At 45.0% G+C, this 15,771-nt stretch overlaps 1 long non-coding RNA gene across 1 annotated transcript; it reads right to left on the reverse strand.

The window, feature by feature from the left end:
- Positions 1-281: 281 nt before the first annotated feature.
- Positions 282-15,302, reverse strand: LOC121575464. Its single transcript, XR_006661492.1, has 4 exons — positions 15,043-15,302; positions 14,677-14,941; positions 1,163-1,701; positions 282-969 (listed from the first exon to the last, which is right to left on the reverse strand). It is a non-coding gene; the product is annotated as an uncharacterized LOC121575464 (long non-coding RNA).
- Between the last annotated feature and the right edge of the window lie 469 nt (positions 15,303-15,771).

Here is a 15,771-nt window from a genome sequence, read left to right on the forward strand (position 1 = left end):
CGTATTATTTTTTACATTTACATTTTACTCATTTAGCAGACGCTCTTATCCAGAGCGACTTACAGTTAGTGAGTGCGTACATTATTTTTTATTATTTTCATACTGGCCCCCCGTGGGAATCGAACCCACAACCCTGGCGTTGCAAACGCCATGCTCTACCAACTGAGCTACATCTCTGCCGGTCATTCCCTCCCCTACCCTGGACGACGCTGGGCCAATTGTGCGCCGCCCCATGGGTCTCCCGGTCACGGCCAGCTATGACAGAGCCTGGATTTGAACCAGGATCTCTAGTGGCACAGCTAGAACTGCGATGCAGTGCCTTAGACCACTGTGCCACTCGTAGCGAAAAGTTGATATTTTATTCTGTAAAATTCTGTCTTGCCACTGCACAGTCAGCGTATTACAGCTGTAAGAGTGTGCTGGAGTATTTTGGAACGCTAATGTGGAGTGTACCAACTGAAATTTAAATCAATATGGTAATGTTTTCACTGATTGCACATAAAGGAAGATAGTTCCTACATTATAGAGTGCTTGCTTTGTTATCCAACTTATCTTGTGTCTTTTCTGTCATCCTGTGAACCCCGCTCATTGCTGCTCGCAGGTATATTTTTTCAGTCTAATGTCAATACGGTTTTCCCCTTGGAATATTGTTCTGTTTCTCTTGAACAATGTCTTCTAATTCATTAATTCTCTGCTGGTCAGGGAGATGCTTTATAATTGCCAGTCTCTATTGGTAATAAGCAACTCAGTTAGTTATGAGCAAGTTCTTCTTTTTGGCGAGGCTCCCTGTGCATTATCATCATTTGATGGTATGCCAGTCTATCAATCTCTCCAGTGTTGGGTCCTGTGTTGGGTCCAGGACGGTGGGCCGTGTGGTCACCTGCTAATGAGAGTGGCCAGTAGGGGGAGCAGTGCTGCTGTGAGGGGGGCAGAGAGGCCTGCTGCTCTTCCACACTCCATGGCATTCTCCTGCATCAGACACAGGGGGCATCACAGGAGTTTCAGACCTTAGAAATTAATTAATACATACACTATATATCTATATGGTTCAGACAATATACAGATGGTCACATTATTAAACACTCAAACAGACATTCATGTACTTTTCGTGTAATCACAGAATTGTGACGCAGACGCACACACACATGTACATACTGCGTACCTCGGGATGGAAAGGATGACACGATTCTGGCCGCTTTCTGTCCTTCTGAAACTTCAGCCTATCACATTTCAGAGAGTCATTGTTTGCAGAGGGGTTAAGGATAGAAATACTGATGATGAAGCGAACCTCAGATACATTTAACTGACACTGTGGTGACCATTTCTGCAACATCATTCTAGCATGATGAGAAAACAAAACCATAACGCACGCTTCATAAATACCTACATGTATGAGACATGTATTAATACCTCTGACAATGAAGAAGGTTGTTCACGTTCTCAGAAAACAAAAGTCTGAGTTCAGAGTTCACTTACTGTTAACTTACAAAACCCATCTACTAAACATCTACACAAAAAAAATACTCACAAAAGCTTTGTACTAAAAATACAAACTCCTCAATCTTATTGAGGCTTAGTAAAGGATATACATAATCTCGATGGGATCCATGGAAACCAGGGGGGCAGAGCTGCAGTCACACTTGTTGTCCACGACGACCATGAAGAGGTTACTACTAGGAATTTGCTGAATTAAAAAAAGATCTGAGGAGGGAGAGAGAGACAGAATGAAAGACAGAAAGAGAGAGTCAAAAGGCGAGAGAGAAAAATAAAGAGTTGCGTTGATTCAGTTGATGCTTTTAATATTACTACACTAACGCATGAAATTACCCTGTATAGTGTATACACCATCAACACACAGGCTAAGTGAGTTTATCAGTGCCTAATACACAGTTAAGGTAACTGTTACCAGTACCTGGCACAGCCCTCACAGTCGATGTTTCCCGTGGTCTCTTTGATGGTGCACTCAGAGACGAAGGCAGGGTACTCAACTTTATTCAAAACTGGTACCATAAAGTTAGTAGCTTACCTGCCAAATGAGCCTATCACATTCAGAAACTAAAGTCTATACACCTTGGAACACATTTTCCTTGATTTAATAACTTGGGTTAACGAAGCCTAGTTGCCAATTAAAGTAACTGTCCAGTGAATATCTTTTTTTTTTTTTTCAGATTCTGTTAACTCGTACCCAAATAATGTTGTGGACTCATCCTATATAGTGATGTTACGTTTGATGCCTGAGCTCTGAGGCATGCGTTGAAATCGCTGAGCAGTGTGCTGATGCCTGTATCACTTTATCAGAAGCACGTGATCAATGACGTCTGAAGCTTTGTTTTGTCGAACAACCACCTGATTGGTAAAGACAAAAAGGCTACACTGCACACATGCTATGGGGTGTGGGACGTCAGTAATAATTTGGCTGCTCTAAATTATTTTGACACGCAGGTACCACTAGTGTACACTTGATCAAAGCCTCGAGTAATGAACCTAGACACAATTAGCTGGAAAACCTCCAGGAAGCTTAGTTTCCCCATCACTTATCCTATACTCGTATTTGTAGCCAAAGCATAACTTGGAGGAAAATCGTTGAAAAACGAACTAACTTCACTCTGTGTGGCGGCGGTTCGGCACGGCTGTGCTGTGAATGGGGTCAGAGATGGTAGGAGATATTGATGGAGAAGAAAGTGAAGCAAGTATGGAACATAGCGGTACAAATAAAGGAGGGAGTAAGAAAGAGAAAAAGAAAGCGGGAGAGAAAGAGAGTAGGGGTATGAAGGGGAGTGAGGTCTATGGAGGCAGAGAGGAGGCAGAAAAGGAAGTTTGAGGAGAGCAACCTAGCTTCCAATGCTAGCGGAAGTTCGGAGGTAGAAAGTGCAGAGGAAGGGCAAGATAAGACGCGAGGGGAACATGGAGGTGAGGAGGAGCATAAAGTGATTCTGAAGTTTAGGGAGGAAGGGGGAGTTGGGGGCGATGAGTCCAATAAGGTTGACGGCAGTGATAAAACAGTTGATTGGGGAAGTTGTCAATACTAAAGTGTTAAGAGATGGGAGCTGGTTGGTGTTCTGTAAGGAAAAAGCTCTGAGTGAAGCATATAGGGAAGTGTAAAGTGGAGTCGAGCAGCTGAACTGATCAAGCAGGGAAGCAGTGGATTAAAGGGGTGATACCAAGAGTGCCTGTGAGTGTTCGCACTAAAGAGGTAAGGGACAATTTGAAAGGAGGCGTTCTAGTGAATGTACAAAGACTGTAAGCAACAAGGGGTGGAGTTAGGGTAGATAGCACGTCTATTGTGTTACATTTCAAGGACCGGGGGATGTGCCACCTTCATAAAGCAAGGAATTCCCTACAAGATGATAGGCAAAGGTATTGAACAGGAGTATGTGGTGGTGGAGGTGTGGTTGAGAGGAGGGGTGCTAGTGGTGGTGAACTACTATAATCAGTGTCAGATATTGGATATGGAAGTGCTAGAGAGGGTGGAGGGCCAGGAAAGAAGTAAGGTAATGTGGTGTGGGGATTTTAACGCCCACAACACGCTTTTGGGGGGACGGACAGATGGATGGAAATGGCCAAGTGATGGAAATGTGATAGAAAATAAAGATCTGGTGTGCCTGAATGATGGCCGAGGGACCAGGATTGATGTATCCACAGGGAAAGAGTCTGCCTTGGACCTCACTCTGGTATCTAGTGCGATGGCAGGAATATGTGAGTGGGAGGTATGGGAGGAGTCGACAGTAGGGAGTGATCATTACCCCATTGTATGTACAGTAGGCCGGAGGAGGCGTCAGTGGATGGAGTAGGCAGGTGGGTGTTTGGAAGGGCAAAGTGGGATCAGTTTCAGGAGCTGAGTGAGCAGGTGATGGCTCAGGTGGATATGAGAGGGGATGTGGATAGTATGAATAACTGGATGAGAACAGCTTTAGTGGGGGCAGCTACTGAGGCTATACCTAAGAGTTCAGGGAGGAGGAAAGCAGTTCCATGGTGGACGGAGGAATGTGGGGCAATGGTGAGGAGTAGGAACAGGGCATTTAGAGTACTGAAAAGGACACACAACTTCCAACATCTGATTCAGTATAAGCAGGCCCAGGCCCTGGTGAGGAGAACTATCTGTCAGGTAAAGAGGTCATGTTGGCATCGGTTCTGTGACACCATTGGAAGGGCGACACCTGTGGGAGAAGTGTGGGGGATGATTAAGAGGATGAGTGGGGTCAGAAGAGAGTGGGATTATCCAGTGTTGACGAGTGGGGAGGATGTGGCAGTAACAGATGAGAAAGCAGAGATGATGGCCAAAGCATTTGTCCAAGTGCATAGCTCCGCAAATCTGTCAAAGGAGGGGGAGAGAGAGAACATGAGAGAGGAGCATCCTGGAGTGCTGGATAGGAGGGAGGATGTAAATGATGCGTTGAATGCACCATTTACCAGGGCAGAGGTGAAAAGAGCAATAGGTAAGGCTGGGTTAACTTCACCTGGGAAAGATGAGGTGTGCTATGTTATGTTGGCCCATCTTAGTGATGAGGCATTGGATAAGGTATTGGTGTTGCACAACAGAGTGTGGGAGGAGGGGAAACTACCAGGCAGCTGGAAGGAGGCAGTAGTGGTACCAATCCGGAAGCCCGGGACGGATCCAACGAAGCCAACAAGCTATCGGTCAATAGCTTTAACATCACATGTATGTAAAATGATTACGGAGAGGCTAACTTACTTCCTGGAGAGCAGAGGGCTAGTATCGCCACATCAGAGTGGGTTCAGGAAGGGGAGGGGAACTATGGATCCAGTGCTCTGCTTAGAAGCAGAGGTCAGGAAGGCTCAGGGGAACAAGGAGGCTGTTGTAGCTGTCTTTTTTGATGTGGAGAAGGCATATGATATGATGTGGCAGGAATCGGTTGTTAATCAAACTTGATATTATGGGGGTAGGAGGAAGAACGTACAAATGGATAAAGGATATCCTGTTTGGAAGGTCTATCCAGGTGAGGGTGGGGAAGTCTTTATCAGGCAGCTACTTGGTGGATAACGGTACACCACAGGGGAGCGTGATTAGTCCTCTGTTGTTCTCAATCATGATCAATGATGTTTACTCTCAGGTACAGCCGGATATAGGGAGGTGGTTATTTGCAGATGATGGGGCCTTATGGAACAGGGGAAGAAATGTGCCATACATAGTCTGTAAGGTACAGGAAGCAATTGATGAGGTAGAGCGGTGGGCATTCATGTGGGGATTCAGGTTCTCTGTAGAGAAACATCAAACAGTGTTCTTTACCAGGAAGAAGGTGGGAGATGAGGTATGCTTGAGGTTATATGGGAGAAACCTGGAGAGGGTGGGGGCCTTCAGGTTCCTTGGGGTATACTTTGACACTAGACTGACCTGGACAGAACACATTGAGAGAGTGGTGGGAAAGTGTAAGAAGATGCTAAATGTGATGCGCTGTCTGACGGGGAAGGAGTAGGGGGCTGGGCGTTCCTCATTGAAGATCATGTATGTTGCATTGATCCGATCTGTAATAGACTATGGCAGTATAGCGTATGGTTCGGCAGCCCGGACCTCATTGGAAAGGCTAGATGTCATACAGGGGCAAGGACTCAGAATACGTAGTGTGGCGTTTCAGACGTCCCCAGTGGCTGCATACAGGTGGAGATGGGGGATATGCCATTGCAGATTAGGAGACAGCAGCTGCCAATGAATTATTGGGTCAACCTACAAGGACATGGGGTGTCTCATCCTGCGAAAGGGATTTTACAGGCATGCTGGGAACATGAGCGAAGACAGAACACAAGCTTTGTGTGGGTGGGTAATACCCAGGCGAAGGAGATGGGACTGTATGGAAGGGAGTTTAGTCCAACGGTAGGTAGTTATTCCTGTAAATTCACCATGGCTACTCCCGCCTCAGGTAGTTGATCTAGAAGTGTTGGAGAGACTACAGAAAGATAGGGAGGGTGTTGATCCAGCTGATTTCTTTAAGAGACGTCTGGAAACTGTATCAGGATTGTGTGGCCATTTACACAGATGGTTCAAAAGATCCAAGGACAGGACGTACTGGGTCAGCATTTGTAGTGCAGGAATGTGGGGTGGAAGTCAGGAAAAGTATTACAGATAATCTGGCTGTATATACGGCGGAGCTGATGGCCATACTGTTGGCCTTGCAGTGGGTGGAGGAAGTCAAACAAGACAGAGTAGTTATTTGCTCTGATTAATGTGCAGTGTTAATGAGTCTCCAGTCCTTTAGCTCACGTAGCAGACAAGACCTGCTTTATGAGGTGCTAAAAACCCATGGCAGGATTAAACAGATGGGTATTCAGATAAGATTTACTTGGGTCCCAGCCCATGTGGGGGTGGAGGGGAACGTGGCAGTAGATGAACTGGCTAAACAAGCACTTAGTAGTGGGGATGTTGACGTTGAAGTTTCAATGAGCAAGGCAGAGGCAAAAAGACTGATATATACAGTGATGGTGCAGAAATGGCAGGAGCAGTGGAATAGAGATAATAAGGGAAGGCATTTATTTCAAGTACAGAGGAAAGTCGGGGAGGGGAGGACAGCAGGAAGGGACAGAAGAGAGGAGGCTATTTTTACAATATTAAGGGTGGGACACAGCCAGTTGAATAAGACATTAAATGTGATTGGAAAGCATCCAACAGCAAAGTGTGATTATTGTCAGGAAACAGACCGTGGACCATGTATTGCTACAGTGTGGGCAGTATCAGAGGGAAAGAGAGAGGATAAGATCTAGTATGAGGGAGAAGGGGATACAGGAAATTAGTTTAAAGAGTATATTGAGTAGAACGTCATTAGATATAGTCTCAAGTATTTTGTTATCTTTTTTAAGAGAAACGGGGCTGGCAGCTAGGATTTAGTTTCTTACTGTCTCTGGCCCACACTCCAGCACAGTAGGTGGTGGTAATGCACCATAACGTTGGATACCAACCGCCGATAAACCCCACTGAAGAAGAAAGAAGCCTACAGTCGGGAAGGCCGCAATTTGGGCAGCATGCATGCCAAATATACAGCTTGTTGTGTTGTGGCCATAGACATAATACATCGATTTTTGGAACCTCTTAACCTGGCAATTTGAGTGGTAACTCATGGGTACACTGGCAATGGCTGCCAGTCCTGATTTGAATGGGAACTGCCATCTATGGATTATATTTATATGGTTGGTTGTAGCGGTCTGTTTGCCTTCTGCACATTTCAAAATACAAATCGCGGGATAAACAGTTTGGAAAGCAAATGTCTACTGCTGAAACAGAAGACTGTCTGTAGAACCAATATAAAGCAAATGCCTACTGCTGAAACAGAAGACTGTCTGTAGAACCAATATAAAGCAAATGCCTACTGCGGAAACAGAAGACTGTCTGTAGAACCAATATAATTCTCAACTCCCAATTTTTTGTGACTAGTGTAATATTCATATGTGTCAGCATACTGAATTGTAATTGGATGCATTCTACTGTCATATCATACTGTGCTATGATTGGTTAAGACCACCCAGGTGGTGAGGTCATTCTAAAGATGATCATGGACAGAGACACATGGACATGCCAGTTATAGCTAGTTAATAAAGAGCTACGTTTATAAATATCCTGTCGTCCTGCATTTTATTATTTTGTACAAAGCATACAAAATAAGACATGGTGTCAGAGTAAAAGGACTAAAAGATGGATTTTGCTGGAGTTCTTTCACCTCGAATGTTTTTATTTATTTATTTTATTTCACCTTTATTTAACCAGGTAAGCCAGTTGAGAACAAGTTCTCATTTACAACTGCGACCTGGCCAAGATAAAGCAAAGCAGTGCGATAAAAACAACAGAGTTACATATGGGGTAAAAAAACAAAGTCAAAAATACAACAGAAAAGATATACAGTGTGTGCAAATGTAGCAAGTTATGGAGGTAAGGCAATAAATAGGCTATAGTGCAAAATAATTACAATAGTATTAACACTGGAATGCTAGATGTGCAAGAGATTATGTGCAAATAGAGATACTGGGGTGCAAAAGAGCAAAATAAATAACAATATAGGGATGAGGTAGTTGGGTGGGCTAATTTCAGATGGGCTGTGTACAGGTGCAGTGATTGGTAAGGTGCTCTGACAACTGATGCTTAAAGTTAGTGAGGGAGATAAGAGTCTCCAGCTTCAGAGATTTTTGCAATTTGTTCCAGTCATTGGCAGCAGAGAACTGGAAGGAATGGCGGCCAAAGGAGGTGTTGGCTTTGGGAATGACCAGTGAGATATACCTGCTGGAGCGCAGACTACGGGTGGGTGCTGCTATGGTGACCAATGAGCTAAGATAAGGCTGGGATTTGCCTAGCAGTGATTTATAGATGGCCTGGAGCCAGTGGGTTTGACGACGAACATGTAGTGAGGACCAGCCAACAAGAGCGTACAGGTCACAGTGGTGGGTAGTGAATGGGGCTTTGGAGACAAAACGGATGGCACTGTGATAGACTACATCCAATTTGCTGAGTAGAGTGTTGGAGGCTATTTTGTAAATGACATCACCGAAGTCAAGGATCGGTAGGATAGTCAGTTTTACGAGGGCATGTTTGGCAGCATGAGTGAAGGAGGCTTTGTTGCGAAATAGGAAGCCGATTCTAGATTTAACTTTGGATTGGAGATTCTTTATGTGAGTCTGGAAGGAGAGTTTAATCTAACCAGACACCTAGGTATTTGTAGTTGTCCACATACTCTAGGTCAGACCCGTCGAGAGTGGTGATTCTAGTCGGGTGGGCGGGTGCCAGCAGCGTTCGATTGAAAAGCATGCATTTAGTTTTACTAGTGTTTAAGAGCAGTTGGAGGCTACTGAAGGAGTGTTGTATGGCATTGAAGCTCGTTTGGAGGTTTGTTAACACAGTGTCTAATGAAGGGCCAGATGTATACAAAATGGTGTCGTCTGCGTAGAGGTGGATCTGAGAGTCACCAGCAGCAAGAGCGACATCATTGATATACACAGAGAAAAGTGTCGGCCCAAGAATTGAACCCTGTGGCACCCCCATAGAGACTGCCATAGGTCCAGACAACAGGCCCTCCGATTTGACACACTGAACTCTATCTGAGAAGTAGTTGGTGAACCAGGCAAGGCAGTCATTTGAGAAACCAAGGCTATTTAGTCTGCCAATAAGAATGCGGTGGTTGACAGAGTCGAAAGCCTTGGCCAGGTCGATGAAGACGGCTGCACAGTACTGTCTATTATCAATCGCGGTTATAATATCGTTTAGGACCTTGAGCGTGGCTGAAGTGCACCCATGACCAGCTCGGAAACCGGATTGCATAGCGGAGAAGGTACAGTGGTATTCGAAATGGTCGGTGATCTGTTTGTTAACTTGGCTTTCAAATACTTTCGAAAGGCAGGGCAGGATGGATATAGGTCTGTAGCAGTTTGGATCTAGAGTGTCACCCCCTTTGAAGAGGGGGATGACCGCGGCAGCTTTCCAATCTCTGGGGATCTCAGACGTTATGAAAGAGGTTGAACAGACTAGTGATAGGGGTTGCGACAATTTCGGCGGCTAGTTTTAGAAAGAAAGGGTCCAGATTGTCTAGCCCAGCTGATTTGTAGGGGTCCAGATTTTGCAGCTCTTTCAAAACGTCAGCTGTCTGAATTTGTGTGAAGGAGAAGCGGGGGGGGGGGGCATGGGCAAGTTGCAGCGGAGGGTGCAGAGTTGGTGGCCGGGGTAGTGGTAGCCAGATGGAAAGCATGGCCAGCTGTAGCAAAATGCTTGTTGAAATTCTCGATTATTGTAGATTTATTGGTGGTGATAGTGTTTCCTAGCCTCAGTGCAGTGGGCAACTGGGAGGAAGTGCTCTTATTCTCCATGGACTTTACAGTGTCCCAAAACTTTTTGGAGTTAGTGCTACAGGATGCAAATTTCTGTTTGAAAAAGTTAGCAATGGATTAAGTTAGAATGGATTGGGGGTCTACAAATCTACCCGATGCATGGCGTAAGTTCAAACAGCATGTGGAGCTGATGTTCACGGGTCCTCTGAAGGAAAGAGGAGAAGAGGAAAAGTGCAGCTACCTGCTCCTCTGGATCGGTGAAAAAGGGAGAGACATTTACAACACATGGACACTTACCGAGGCTGAATCAAAGGTACTGAAAACATACTACGATCGTTTTGAAGCATATGTTGTGCCAAAGACCAATACAATTTTCGCTAGGTACAAATTCCATGAGAAAGTACAAGGCGCTAGCGAATCGTTTGAAAAGTTTGTCACTGAGCTGCGTCTGCTTGTGAAAGACTGATTATGCAAACAAGGATGAGATGGTCAGGGACCGTATTGTATTTGGAATACACTCACCGCGAGTGAGAGAGAAACTTTTGAATGTTGGATCAGAGTTAACGCTGGACAAAGCTATCGACATAGCCAGATCTCACGAGCTAGCACAGGTTCAGATTAAAACCATTTCAGGCGGCAGCACGAGCGCATCACGTGAACAAGTAGTGCACGCAGTCAGGCAGACATCAAAGCACACCTCCAGTGCCCAGAGAGCATGTTTCAGAACGGAGAAAGACGGAACTCCAAAACAGAGCGACACAGACTACAAACGCCCCAAAACATGTGGATATTGTGGATACAAAGTGCATGGCGAACAGGGGAATTGCCCAGCTAAAGGCAAACAGTGTACTAAATGTGGAAAATGGAATCACTTTGCAAAAGTGTGCAGAGTTTACCGTGGAAAAACAGTACATACAGTGAGTGAAGATGAAATGTTGATGATTCAGTGACACAGAAAAGTCAGATACCAGAGACAGAGCAAGCCTTTGCTGACATTGAGATAGGAAGACAAGGCACAGAGCTAAAATTCAAACTAGACACTGGTGCACAAGTAAACATTATTCCTCTGAGTAAGTACAGAAGCTTGACATCTGAGTGTGAGCTACAGCCCACCACTCGCAGACTGACTGGTTATGGTGGTGAACAGCTCCCAGTAAAAGGCACATGCACTCTCAAATGCAAATACAAGGAAAGGGACATGATGTTGGACTTTTACGTTGTTGACACTCGAGCACCTGCAGTGCTAGGTCTTAAAGCATGTTTAGACATGGACCTTATCAAGCTAGTTTTATCAGTGACAGCACCAGTAGAGATAGAGAATGTCATGGAGGAGTTTGCTGATGTTTTTACAGGAATATGACTATTCCCAGGAGAATGTACCATTCACCTTGACCCAGACGCAACCCCTGTGGTCTACCCACAGAGAAAGATTCCACTTGCTCTCCGCGCCCATCTGAAGAAAGAGTTGGAGAGCATGGAGCAATCTTTCATCGTCACTAAGGTTACAGAACCGACGGATTGGGTCAACGCGTTAGTGGTGGTGGAGAAACCACCCACAGGCAAGCTCAGAGTATGTCTCGACCCAAGAGACTTGAACAAGGCTATCAAACGCCCCCATTACCCCTTACCGACGCTAGATGGCATCACACACAAGCTAGCGGGCGCACGCTACTTCAGTGTCATGGACGCCAGATCAGGCTACTGGGCTATCAAGCTCACAGAAGAGTCATCTAAGCTCACAACGTTCAACACACCATTTGGACGCTACAGGTTCCGTCGCCTGCCTTTTGGGATTATCTCAGCCCAAGACGAGTTTCAGCGAAAGATCGACGAGGTGTACGAAGGCCTCGACGGAGTCGTGGCAATTGTGGACGACATCCTTGTCTATGGTCGAACCAAAGAGGAACACGACAGAAACCTCAGTGCGATGCTGCAAAGGTCCCGCGAGAGAGGAGTCCGGCTCAACCCCGAGAAGAGCACAGTCGGCGCTACAGAGGTCAGCTACTTCGGACATCTTCTCACAGCGAATGGAATCAAGCCAGATCCGCAGAAGATCTCAGCCATAAAGGAAATGGAGCCACCAAAGAACCGCGCAGAGCTGGAAACAGTGCTTGGCATGGTCAACTACTTAGCCAAGTTCGCACCCAGCCTCTCCAATGCTAATGCACCCCTGCGTCAGCTGCTAAAGCAGTCCAGTGAGTTCCTCTGGGACAACCAACACGACATCGCTTTCCAGAAAGTGAAAGACTTGATCACGAGAGAACCAGGACCAATCCTTGCCTACTACGACCCCAACAAAGAGCTCAGACTCCAGGTGGACGCGTCGAAGTATGGACTAGGGGCAGTGCTACTGCAAGAAGGAAAACCCATCGGCTACGCTTCCAAATCTCTCACAGACTGAAATCAACTACGCTCAAATCGAAAAGTAGCTGTACGCCATTCTGTTCGGATGTAAGCGTTTCCATCAGTATGTCTATGGACGACAAGTCATTGTGGAATCAGACCACAAGCCCCTCGAGTCAATCATGAGGAAACCGTTAGCCGCAGCCCCGCCAAGGCTACAGAGAATGATCCTTCAACTACAAAAATACAACTTCACAATCACTCACCGTCCAGGCAAAGACATCCCTGTCGCAGACACACTCTCCAGGAAGTTTCTTACCTACAAGGACAGCAGCCTCAGTGAAGGCATGGACATGCAGGTGCACACTGTGTACAGCAACTTACCAGTTAGTGACACAAAACTGAAGGAGATCCGAACAGAAAAAGACACAACTCACACAGCTGAGGAAAGTCATACAGTCAGGATGGCCTGAGGAGAGGAGAAAATGCCCTCAGAGCGTCTCAGAGTTCTGGAACCATCGTGACGAACTATCACAGATCAACGGAATCATTTTCAAAGGAGAGAAAATCATCATTCCTACCAGTCTCAGAGAAGAGATTTTGACAAAGATCCATGCTGGACACATGGGCATGGAAAAGTGCAAACAGAGAGCACGGGACATTTTGTTTTGGCCCGGAGTGTGCAAACAAATAGAGGACATGGTTGGTAAATGCCCCATCTGTCTTGAACGACGCCCCTCAAACACCAAAGAGCCAATGTTACCTCACCGTATCCCAGACCGACCCTGGCAGGTCGTGGCAACCGATCTGTTCACGTGGAACAACGAGGACTACATTATAACAGTGGACTACCACAGCAGGTACTTCGAACTCGACAAGCTTCACAGCACCACAACTGCAGCTGTGATACACAAGCTGAAAGCAGCCTTTGCCAGGCATGGCATTGTAGAGACTTTAATATCTGACAATGGGCCCTGTTACAAATCAAATGAGTTTGAATCCTTCACAAAAGCATGGGAGTTCACACGCGTCACCACAAGCCCACATTACCCTCAAAGTAATGGCCTTGCTGAAAAATCTGTGCAGATCGCTAAATCACTCATGGACAAAGCAAAAGCAGACAAGAGAGACCCCTACCTCAGTCTCCTTGAATACCGCAACACTCCAGTTGACAACTTCAAATCACCAGCCCAGCTGTTGATGAGCCGCAGACTTCGCTCAATCCTTCCCAGCACCAACCAGCAGCTGCAACCTGAGGTCGTCAGCTACAAGGAAATGCATGCAAAACGTGCACAGAGGCAACAACAGCAAAAACGATACTACGACAGGTCAGCCAGACCACTGCCACCACTGAACGACGGAGAGTCAGTTAGAATCCAGGAGCATGGCTACTGGAAGCCAGCAGTCGTCATCCAACCAGCTGACACTGAACGTTCATATCACGTTCGCGTCGCAGAAGGAGCGGTGTACCGCCGCAATCGTCGTCACCTACTGAACACAAAAGAACAACACACTGACGAGATGAACTGTTCCCCTGAAAGAGAACGGGATGGACTAAACACAGACACAACACAACATACACCATACTTACCTGCAACACCACAAGAACTGTTGACTGACACAGAAGCATACTCAGCTTCATATCACACAAGGTCAGGAAGAGAGGTCAAGCCTAGAGCTGTCCTAGACCTGTGAAATGTCAAAGGGTGTAGGGGGATTGCTGCTCTAAAAGAGTTCCGGACTGTAAACTTGTTATTGAAAGTTAACTTGAAATGCTTTTGTATTGTATTTGTTTGATATGTTGAGATGTCATTGCTACAGTGAAAACCTGAGTTGCTGAGAAATTTTGTTCTAAAAGTAACAGTATGCTGAATCATTGTTTCAGTCTGTTATGTTGATGCAGTTGAAATGGTTACTTACCTCGAGTTCAAACTACAGAGCATGTATTCAAAAGAAACGCTTTGTTGTTCTACTTTTTTTTTTTTTTTTTTTTTAAGAAGGGGGATGTAATATTCATGTGTATTCATATGTGTCAGCATACTGAATTGTAATTGGATGCATTCTACTGTCATATCATACTGTGCTATGATTGGTTAAGACCACCCAGGTGGTGAGGTCATTCTAAAGATGATCATGGCCAGAGACACATGGACATGCCAGTTATAGCTAGTTAATAAAGAGCTACGTTTATAAATATCCTGTCGTCCTGCATTTTATTATTTTGTACAAAGCATACAAAACAAGACAACTAGCAGCACTATTTTTCAAAGTAGCTCATCTTGAGATAGGCTATTGCCAAGAGGTGTTCATTGGCCATCACCGTGAGTAGTAGCCCATGGCTTCTTCATTACGTGAGTCAGTGTGCCACTGGAAATTGTTTTAGTTACCTACTGTAGTTATATATACACACATATAAATAAAACACCCACACCATTCAAACAGGAAAGCTGCTATAACATACTCAATTACAATTTGGGAAGTTAAACCATTTCACTCATTGTAAATTATAGGTCATATTTAATAGAAATCTGGAAACACTGGGCATTTACTTTAAGACGACATGCATGGGTCACTTACCCAAAACCTCCATTGTGCGCCGTTTGCAATCGAGTTAGGTGGCCTCACCAATACCTCGTCCTCGATTCCTTTGTTCAGGGTCTTGCGTATTATGTACTTGAACATCACCAGGTCCACAGATGGATATGTCTCTGTTATGTAGCCGCGAATGGCCTGCGAGGAGACCCCTTTCGAGAGTCCAACTCCTTCAGCGCTTCTTTGACCATCACCATCGTCGGTGGATGAAGAGGGGTTTTCAGTGCCACAGCAATTGCTTTGCTGGATTCTAACACAATGAAATCGGCAAATGTATCAACCGTAATCTAACCAAATAACCGTAATATTAGGCTACTCAAATTGGCCTAAACCGCATATTGTTTTACAAACCTGATTTAGCTTTTCCCGACACTTTCTCATATTTTATGGGCACATCAGAAGATGAAGTTACTTCTTCCGTGGCTGCTGCTTTTTTAGGTGGCATGGTCAAACGGTTAATCTCTAAATTAGGCTATATAAAAACGTCAGTTTAAAAACAGAGCAATTGCATTCTCAGCCTACACACGTTCAATTTTATGCACTTCAAGGAACACCGCCGCAGAGCACGTGGTTTATCAGAACATGTGCTGACAATTAAGGACCAGTCACAGCTGTAAAGGTAAACTGATCAGTCCGAGTAGTGTGAACTCGCATTTCTTCTGGCCTCCGTTCCGTTCCTTCCTTCCTGACTCACCAAACATAAATGAAATATGAAAACCCTTATACATTTTAGAGATCATAAAACTCTCAACCACAAATGCAGGGTTTTTGTAATAAACTTTGTGCAGCTGTCAAAAACTTAAAACAAAAAGTCAAAGATAAATATTTTACTCAGAAAGACAAGTTAGTTTGTTGGTTTAAAAAATCGAATTGACGCCAATAATGATACAAAATAATAAATTTTAAAGACAAATAGCTTTAGAATCTCAAAATAATGACTGATAAATTATTCTGAATGTTCAGCCCCCCTGTTCTCTGCAACATTAGCCCACACTTGCCATATGAGACATCTGTGGTTTTCCTGTGAACAAGCTCCACATCTACTTCTCTATTGAAACATTTTTCTCTGTCATTATTTAA

This window comes from Coregonus clupeaformis, chromosome 10, assembly GCF_020615455.1.
Source record: "Coregonus clupeaformis isolate EN_2021a chromosome 10, ASM2061545v1, whole genome shotgun sequence".
NCBI classification, from domain to species: domain Eukaryota; kingdom Metazoa; phylum Chordata; class Actinopteri; order Salmoniformes; family Salmonidae; genus Coregonus; species Coregonus clupeaformis.